The sequence below is a fragment of the Oncorhynchus kisutch genome, unplaced genomic scaffold (genome assembly GCF_002021735.2).
Source record: "Oncorhynchus kisutch isolate 150728-3 unplaced genomic scaffold, Okis_V2 scaffold1994, whole genome shotgun sequence".
NCBI lineage: Eukaryota > Metazoa > Chordata > Actinopteri > Salmoniformes > Salmonidae > Oncorhynchus > Oncorhynchus kisutch.
In genome coordinates, this window is record NW_022263939.1 from 1 (window position 1) to 10,000 (window position 10,000).

The 10,000-nt window shown below is 47.0% G+C and overlaps 1 pseudogene; it reads right to left on the reverse strand.

Annotated features, from left to right (window-relative positions):
- Window positions 1-1,097: 1,097 nt before the first annotated feature.
- LOC109878114 (dnaJ homolog subfamily B member 12-like) overlaps window positions 1,098-10,000 on the reverse strand; it is a 23,132-nt pseudogene continuing 14,229 nt past the window's right edge.

The following is a 10,000-nucleotide window of genomic DNA, read 5'->3' on the forward strand; positions in this document are numbered from 1 at the left end:
CAAGAAATGGCCTGTGTATATGAGACATTTCCTTGGAAGACCTGTTCTAGAAGGGGCAGTCAAGTACTGAGAAGTATATAAAAAACTAGTGTACCTGTGAGTGCCAACCAGCCCCAGGGTAGATGTTCATTGTTTGGTCTAGTTCCTCACCACTGATTTGCTTGTGGGTTTTAAATACATATTGTGGAATGAAGCTGTCCCTGGGAAACGTGCACACAGCCCATCTGATTTGGTAGGAAACGTGCACAACAACCCATCTGATTTGGTAGAAAACGTGCACAACAGCCCATCTGATTTGGTAGGAAACGTGCACATCTTCACGTCTTTGCTACAACTAGTCACTGTTGTACAAGCCATTTTCGATGAGTAATGCACTCACTGGTTGGGCACTTTGTCCAGCTCCACAACACCACACACACACAGAGAGAGAGAGGAAGAATGACAGATGGGGCACGTAGAATATTTATTTTCCCTGTTTGAGTAAAAACATAATATGGACGTGTCATCTTGAGCAAGACCTACTTTATTAGATAGCCGTTGTGTTCTAATGAAGAAAATCTTGATTAAAAACATTTTGATATTTTAGAATTCCAACAATAAATAAATTACTTTCTCAGTCACTGGGTTCACTCATTTAATACATAGGTCTGCAAAATTAAATTGCTCAGTACATGTCTTAGAGGTGTAGTTTAACCTTACTGACTCTGATAGGAGAATTATAAAGATAATCCCTGCATAGTAAAAATCATAATTTATGTATAAGTATAAATCAGGAAACCAACTGTCATCAGCTTCAATGGTATTAACCATTCTTCTGTGTTTTCACCAGATCGAAATAAAAAGATGAATATCTCGGAAGTATCACCTGCTAAAGGAGGACATCTATAACGAACCACTTCTGATCAGAGTTTTCCTGATTATAACACCGCCCTTACATCATCTGACGCGAGGGTGTATCCAAAATAGCACCCTATTCTCTATATGCTACACTACTTGTGACCAGAGCCCTATGGGTCCGGATAAAAAAAAAGAAAAAAAATTGTGCACTATATAGGAAATAGTGTGCCATTTAGGACGTAAGAGGGTAAAAGCAGGAGTCCCTAACAGTGCATTTGTAAAACAGTCAGCTTGTAACAGAGCAGTCACTTCGTGACACATCACCATGATCATCAACAAAGAGGGCATTCATTCTTCCTCAACAAGACTTTAGGTCATTCATTCTCTTCTTCTTCTTCGCCATACGAGATCTCCAACTCAAGGAGAGAGAGTCTGTCCGAGTTTTGGTGTGCAGTGAAGTCACAGTCCCGAATGTTGAAAAGCGTACGTATTTACAGGCAATAAAATTGTTTTTGCGGTTTCGATATACTACCTAAAAGAGAGAGCAAAAACAATTCAGTTTCAACATGTGCTCTCTGTTCATGGGACTCATACTCACCATACCGTGGCTCTCTGTTCATGGGACTCATAACTCACCATACCGTGGCTCTCTGTTCATGGGACTCATAACTCACCATACCGTGGCTCTCTGTTCATGGGACTCATTACTTACATAGTTATGTTATGAAGGCCAACACATCATCACCTAACTGTAAGTTATGTCCCATGTCTTCTTGCCACGGTATGGTATGAAGGCCAACACATCATCACCTACCGTGGCAAGAAGACATGGGACATAACTTACAGTTAGGTGATGATGTGTTGGCCTTCATAACATACCGTGGCAAGAAGAAGTGTGTGAACCCTTTGAAATTACCTGGAATTTCTCAAAAATTGGTCATCAAATTGGATCTGATCTTCATCTAAGTCACAACAATAGACAAACAGTCGGCTTAAACTAATAACACAAATTGTATTTTCTTGTCTATATTGAATACATGATTTAAATAATCACAGTGTAGGTTGGAAAAAGTATTTGAACCCCCCCTAGGCTAATGACTTCTCCAAAAGCTAATTGGAGTCAGGAGTCGGCTAACCTGGAGTCCAATCAATGAGACGAGATTGGAGATGTTGGTTAGAGCTGCCCTGCCCCATAAAAAACACTCACAAAATGTGGGTTTGCTATTCACAAGAAGCATTGCCTGATGTGAACCATGTCTCGAACAAAAGAGATCTCAGAAGACCCAAGATTAAGAATTGTTGACTTGCATAAAGCTGGAAAGGGCTACAAAATTATCACTAAAAGCCTTGATGTTCATCAGTCCACGGTAAAACAAAATGTCTATAAATGGAGAAAGTTCAGCACTGTTGCTACTCTCCCTAGGAGTGACCGTCCTGCAAAGATGACTGCAAGAGCAGTCATCTTAAGAAGAATCCTAGAGTGTCAGTTAAAGACTTACAGAAATCTCTGGAACATGCCACATCTCTGTTGACGAGTCTACGATACATAAAACACTAAACAAGAATGGTGTTCATGGGAGGACACCACGGAAGAAGCCACTGCTGTCCAATAAAAACATTGCTGCATGTCTGAAATTTGCATAATTGCACCTGGATGTTCCACAGCGGTACTGGAAATATATTCTGTGGACAGATGAAACTACAGTTGAGTTGTTTGGAAGGAACACACAACACTATGTGTGGAGAAAAAAAAGGCACAGCACAGCAACATCAAAACCTCATCCCAACTGTAAAGTCTGGTGGAGGGAGCATCATGGTTCAGGGCCTGGACAGCTTGCTATCATCAACGGTAAAATTAATTCCCAAGTTTATCAAGACATTTTGAAGGAGAATGTAAGGCTAATCTGTCCGCCAATTGAAGCTCAACAGAAGTTGGGTGATGCAACAGGACAACGACCCAAAACACCGAAGTAAATCAACAACAGAATGGCTTCAACAGAAGAAAATATGCCTTCTGGAGTGGCCCGGTCAGAGGCTGACCTTCTGGAGTGCCCGGTCAGAGGCCTGACCTTCTGAGTGGCCCAGTCAGTCCTGACCTTCTGGAGTGGCCCGGTCAGAGTCCTGACCTTCTGGAGTGGTCCGGTCAGAGTCCTGACCTTCTGGAGTGGCCCGGTCAGGGTCCTGACTTTCTGGAGTGGCCCGGTCAGGGTCCTGACTTTCTGGAGTGGCCCGGTCAGGGTCCTGACCTTCTGGAGTGGCCCGGTCAGAGTCCTGACCTTCTGGAGTGGCCCGGTCAGAGTCCTGACCTTCTGGAGTGGCCCGGTCAGAGGCCTGACCTTCTGGAGTGGCCCGGTCAGAGGCCTGACCTTCTGGAGTGGCCCGGTCAGAGGCCTGACCTTCTGGAGTGGCCCGGTCAGGGGCCTGACCTTCTGGAGTGGCCCGGTCAGAGGCCTGACCTTCTGGAGTGGCCCGGTCAGAGGCCTGACCTTCTGGAGTGGCCCGGTCAGAGGCCTGACCTTCTGGAGTGGCCCGGTCAGAGGCCTGACCTTCTGGAGTGGCCCGGTCAGAGGCCTGACCTTCTGGAGTGGCCCGGTCAGAGGCCTGACCTTCTGGAGTGGCCCGGTCAGAGGCCTGACCTTCTGGAGTGGCCCGGGTCAGAGGCCTGACCTTCTGGAGTGGCCCGTCAGAGGCCTGACCTTCTGGAGTGGCCCGGTCAGAGGCCTGACCTTTTCCCCTGTAGAGTGGCCCGGTCAGAGGCCTGACCTTCTGGAGTGGCCCGGTCAGAGGCCTGACCTTCTGGAGTGGCCCGGTCAGAGGCCTGACCTTCTGGAGTGGCCCTGTCAGAGGCTGACTTCTGGAGTGGCCCGGTCAGAGGCCTGACCTTCTGGAGTGGCCCGGTCAGAGCTGACCTTCTGGAGTGGCCCGGTCAGAGGCCTGACCTTCTGGAGGGCCCGGTCAGAGCCTGACCTTCTGATGGCCCGGTCAGAGGCCTGACCTTCTGTAGTGGCCCGGTCAGAGGCCTGACCTTCTGGAGTGGCCCGGTCAGAGGCCTGACCTTCTGGAGTGGCCCGGTCAGAGGCCTGACCTTCTGGAGTGGCCCGGTCAGAGGCCTGACCTTCTGGAGTGGTGCCCGGTCAGAGGCCTGACCTTCTGGAGTTGGCCCGGTCAGAGGCCTGACCTTCTGGAGTGGCCCGTCAGAGGCCTGACCTTCTGGAGTGGCCCGGTCAGAGGCCTGACCTTCTGGAGTGGCCCGGTCAGAGGCCTGACCTTCTGGAGTGGCCCGGTCAGAGGCCTGACCTTCTGGAGTGGGCCCGGTCAGAGGCCTGACCTTCTGGAGTGGCCCGGTCAAGGCCTGACTTCTGGAGTGGCCAAGAGGCCTGACTTCTGGAGTGGCCCGGTCAGAGGCCTGACCTTCTGGGAGTGGCCCGGTCAGAGGCCTGACCTTCTGGAGTGGCCCGGTCAGAGGCCTGACCTTCTGGAGTGGCCCGGTCAGAGGCCTGACCTTCGGGAGTGGCCCGGTCAGAGGCCTGACCTTCTGGAGTGGCCCGGTCAGAGGCCTGACCTTCTGGAGTGGCCCGGTCAGAGGCCTGACCTTCTGGAGTGGCCCGGTCAGAGGCCTGACCTTCTGGAGTGGCCCGGTCAGAGGCCTGACCTTCTGGAGTGGCCCGGTCAGAGGCCTGACCTTCTGGAGTGGCCCGGTCAGAGGCCTGACCTTCTGGAGTGGCCCGGTCAGAGGCCTGACCTTCTGGAGTGGCCCGGTCAGAGGCCTGACCTTCTGGAGTGGCCGGTCAGAGGCCTGACCTTCTGGAGTGGCCCGTCAGAGGCCTGACCTTCTGGAGGGGCCCGGTCAGGGCCTGACCTTCTGGAGTGCCCGGTCAGAGGCCTGACCTTCTGGAGTGGCCCGTTCAGAGGCCTGACCTTCTGGAGTGGCCCGGTCAGAGGGCCTGACCTTCTGGAGTGGCCCGGTCAGAGGCCTGACCTTCTGGAGTGCCCGGTCAGAGGCCTGACCTTCTGGAGTGGCCCGGTCAGAGGCCTGACCTTCTGGAGTGGCCCGGTCAGAGGCCTGACCTTCTGGAGTGGCCCAGTCAGTCCTGACCTTCTGGAGTGGGCCCAGTCAGAGTCCTGACCTTCTGGAGTGGCCCAGTCAGAGGTCCTGACCTTCTGGAGTGGCCCAGGTCAGAGTCCTGACCTTCTGGAGTGGCCCGGTCAGAGTCCTGACCTTCTGGAGTGGCCCGGTCAGAGGCCTGACCTTCTGGAGTGGCCCGGTCAGAGGCCTGACCTTCTGGAGTGGCCCGGTCAGAGGCCTGACCTTCTGGAGTGGCCCGGTCAGAGGCCTGACCTTCTGGAGTGGCCCGGTCAGAGTCCTGACCTTCTGGAGTGGCCCGGTCAGAGTCCTGACCTTCTGGAGTGGCCCGGTCAGAGGTCCTGACCTTCTGGAGTGGCCCAGTCAGAGTCCTGACCTTCTGGAGTGGTCCAGTCAGAGTCCTGACCTTCTGGAGTGGCCCAGGTCAGAGTCCTGACCTTCTGGAGTGGCTCAGTCAGAGTCCTGACCTCAAACCCGATTGAGATTCTGTGGTCATGACCTCAAGGAGAGCAGTTCACACCAGACATCCCAAGAATATTGCTGAACTAAAACAATTTTGTAAAGACGAATGGTCTAAAATTCCTCCTGACCGTTGTGCAGGTCTGATCCACAACTACAGAAAAACGTTTGGTTGAGGTCATTGCTGCCAAGGGAGGGTCAACCAGTTAAATCTAAGGGTTCACATACTTTTCCCACCCTGCACTGTGAATGTTTACACGGTGTGTTCAATAAAGACATGAACACATATAATTGTTTGTGTGTTATTCCTTTCAGCAGACTGGGTTTGTCTGTTGTTGTGACCTAGATGAAGATCAGATCCAATTTTATGACTAATTTATGCAGAAATCCAGGTATTTCCAAAGGGTTCACATACTTTTTCTTGCTACTGTACATAGTTCAGTAAGACTTCATAACTAACCCAATGGGGACACTACAACAATGGAGCCTTATATAGACAGACTGTGCCTGACTGAGTCCATAATGGCATCCTATTCCTATAGTGTCCTATGGGCCCTGGTCAAAAGTAGTGCACTAGAAAGGGAATAGGGTGCCATTTGGGTTGTTTTAAGCGGTGAGCTCTTACCTATCAGTGTGGCGATCAACAGCCTTCCTTTATATTTAACCACCCAAGGAAACGGAGATGTCAGACAGCCTGGAGCAGCTCGGTGTGCCCATCTTCTGAGCCCTCTGGTACAACTCATTGTCTCCAAATAGCGAGCTCGATACAGCAGGCCCTCCTCTGGAACACAACAACAAAGTACAATGGCTCAGTCCCCAATATTTCCCAGAAGTCTGCGCTCCCTGTCGTGGATTTAAAAGCATATGATTGTTGTAAGCATCGAGTTTCCACTATCGTTAAATCCACGCAAGAAAGTGAGCAAGTGGACACCTTGGGAGAAGGGAGCAGAACTGTGATGTAGTCTAAGACAAACGCCTACTTGGGCGTCCAGTACAATACAAGTTCAATAAGATAACAGGAAGTACAATACAAGTTCAATAAGATAACAGGAAGTACAATACAAGTTAAATAAGATAACAGGAAGTACAATAGAGAGGCTGCTGAAAAGAGGATCCTAATTCCTTTGCCAGACAACCAATCATCTGAATGATGTGCTGTAATGTAAACTGCTATGTGTCTTTCCCCTGCCATGGAAACAGCGGTGGCTGGCACTTTAAAATAGGAGGACAGGCTCATAGAAATGTCGGAACAGAATAAATGGAATTGTACCATTCCTAGGGTCCGAGAAAAATCCACAATGTTGAGAATGAGGACGGAATCACGGAATCCAGACATTAAAACGGATCCAACAATGTACTGAACTTAGTAGGGAATCAAGTCAATTAAATTAAGTAATAATGAACAATTAAGTTTATCATAAGACATGAACAGAATGAATCAGTGATTGGTATTTTCTGCAACTTTCTGAAGAACCAATGAGAATTCCCCGTCTGTATGTGGTGGTGTGTCGCCGTTAGCGATGATGCTAATGAATGGTCATTCTGGACATGGGAAAGCCTTTCCTTATCCAAAATCCTTCTCACATTAAATGTCATCTAGAAAGTTAGGCCGTGCTGACCTGGCAGAACCATATGAGGATGATTATTGTGGCTATTTGGTTTTACAAAAACACCTCTAAAACAAACAGCCTCAGTACACTGGAATTAAAATGGTAACTACAACCAAACATTATCAACATTATCCCAGACCTTAAGTGTTCTCCTGATGTGGTTTAAGCATTGTTGTGGACTTAGAACATTACTGAATAAAACATTTCAAAAAGGTGATTGAGAGCAAAAACATGAAACTCTAGGAAATTGAAACCTGAGAAAACAAAATGGAAAAAACTGAATCAGGCAACCAAACAAAAACAAATATATATTTGTTAGGTCCCTACATTCCATTCACTGTATTTCAGCCATTATTATGAGCTGTCCTCCCATCACCAGCCTCCTCTGCATGTGAAGTAGTGCTATTTCTATCGCTTTCTGATATCGCTTTCTGGTACTGTGTTATCATCTACGTTATAGCAAACAGGACACAACCGGTTAAGGCCGGATCAGAACACCTGAAGCCTCCAAACTAAATCATTAAACACTCCTCCAGTACACATCCATTTAAAGTAGCCAGCCATGTGGAATTGACCGCAGGGCTCTCCAGAGGGTGGTGAGGTCTGCACAACACATCACCGTGGTGCAAACTACCTGCCCTCCAGAACACCTACAACACCTGATGTCACAGGAAGGCCATAAAGATCATCCAGGACAATAACCACCTGAGCCACTTCCTGTTCACCCCGCTATCATCCAGAAGGCGAGGTCAGTACAGGTGCATCATCACCACCCGAGCCACTGCCTGTTCACCCCGCTACCATCCAGAAGGCGAGGTCAGTACAGGTGCATCATCACCACCCGAGCCACTGCCTGTTCACCCCGCTACCATCCAGAAGGAGAGGTCATTACAGGTGCATCAAAGCAGGGACTGAGGAGACTGTTAAACAGCTTCTATCTCAAGGCCATCAGACTGTTAAACAGCTTCTATCAAGGCCATCAGACTGTTAAACAGCTTCTATCTCAAGGCCATCAGACTGTTAAACAGCTTCTATCTCAAGGCCATCAGACTGTTAAACAGCTTCTATCTCAAGGCCATCAGACTGTTAAACAGCTTCTATCTCAAGGCCATCAGACTGTTAAACAGCCATCACTAACACAGAGAGGCTGCTGCCCTATATACACAGACTTGAAATCACTGGCCCCTTTAATAATGGAACACTAGTCACTTTATGTTGACATATTTTGCATGACTCGTCTCATTTGTAGACACTGTATTCTATTCTACATCGCTCTGACATCGCTCTGACATCGCTCTGACATCGCTCTGACATCGCTCTGACATCGCTCTGACATCGCTCGTCTATATATTTATATATTCTTAATTCACTTCCTTTACTTTAGATGTGTGTTGTTAGATATTACTGCAGTGTTGGAGCTAGAAACACAAGCATTTAGTTAGATATTACTGCAGTGTTGGAGCTAGAAACACAAGCATTTAGTTAGATATTACTGCACTGTTGGAGCTAGAAACACAAGCATTTAGTTAGATATTACTGCACTGTTGGAGCTAGAAACACAAGCATTTAGTTAGATATTACTGCACTGTTGGAGCTAGAAACACAAGCATTTAGTTAGATATTACTGCACTGTTGGAGCTAGAAACACAAGCATTTAGTTAGATATTACTGCACTGTTGGAGCTAGAAACACAAGCATTTAGTTAGATATTACTGCAGTGTTGGAGCTAGAAACACAAGCATTTAGTTAGATATTACTGCACTGTTGGAGCTAGAAACACAAGCATTTAGTTAGATATTACTGCACTGTTGGAGCTAGAAACACAAGCATTTAGTTAGATATTACTGCACTGTTGGAGCTAGAAACACAAGCATTTAGTTAGATATTACTGCACTGTTGGAGCTAGAAACACAAGCATTTAGTTAGATATTACTGCACTGTTGGAGCTAGAAACACAAGCATTAGTTAGATATTACTGCACTGTTGGAGCTAGAAACACAAGCATTTAGTTAGATATTACTGCACTGTTGGAGCTAGAAACACAAGCATTTAGTTAGATATTACTGCACTGTTGGAGCTAGAAACACAAGCATTTAGTTAGATATTACTGCACTGTTGGAGCTAGAAACACAAGCATTTAGTTAGATATTACTGCACTGTTGGAGCTAGGAACACAAGCATTAGTTAGATATTACTGCACTGTTGGAGCTAGGAACACAAGCATTTAGTTAGATATTACTGCACTGTTGGAGCTAGAACACAAGCATTTAGTTAGATATTACTGCACTGTTGGAGCTAGAAACACAAGCATTTAGTTAGATATTACTGCACTGTTGGAGCTAGAAACACAAGCATTTAGTTAGATATTACTGCACTGTTGGAGCTAGAAACACAAGCATTTAGTTAGATATTACTGCACTGTGGAGCTAGAAACACAAGCATTTAGTTAGATATTACTGCACTGTTGGAGCTAGAAACACAAGCATTTAGTTAGATATTACTGCACTGTCGGAGCTAGAAACACAAGCATTTAGTTAGATATTACTGCACTGTCGGAGCTAGAAACACAAGCATTTAGTTAGATATTACTGCACTGTCGGAGCTAGAAACACAAGCATTTAGTTAGATATTACTGCACTGTCGGAGCTAGAAACACAAGCATTTAGTTAGATATTACTGCACTGTTGGAGCTAGAAACACAAGCATTAGTTAGATATTACTGCACTGTTGGAGCTAGAAACACAAGCATTTAGTTAGATATTACTGCACTGTCGGAGCTAGAAACACAAGCATTTAGTTAGATATTACTGCACTGTTGGAGCTAGAAACACAAGCATTTAGTTAGATACTACTGCACTGTTGGAGCTAGAAACACAAGCATTTAGTTAGATATTACTGCACTGTTGGAGCTAGAAACACAAGCATTTAGTTAGATACTACTGCACTGTTGGAGCTAGAAACACAAGCATTTAGTTAGATATTACTGCACTGTTGGAGCTAGAAACACAAG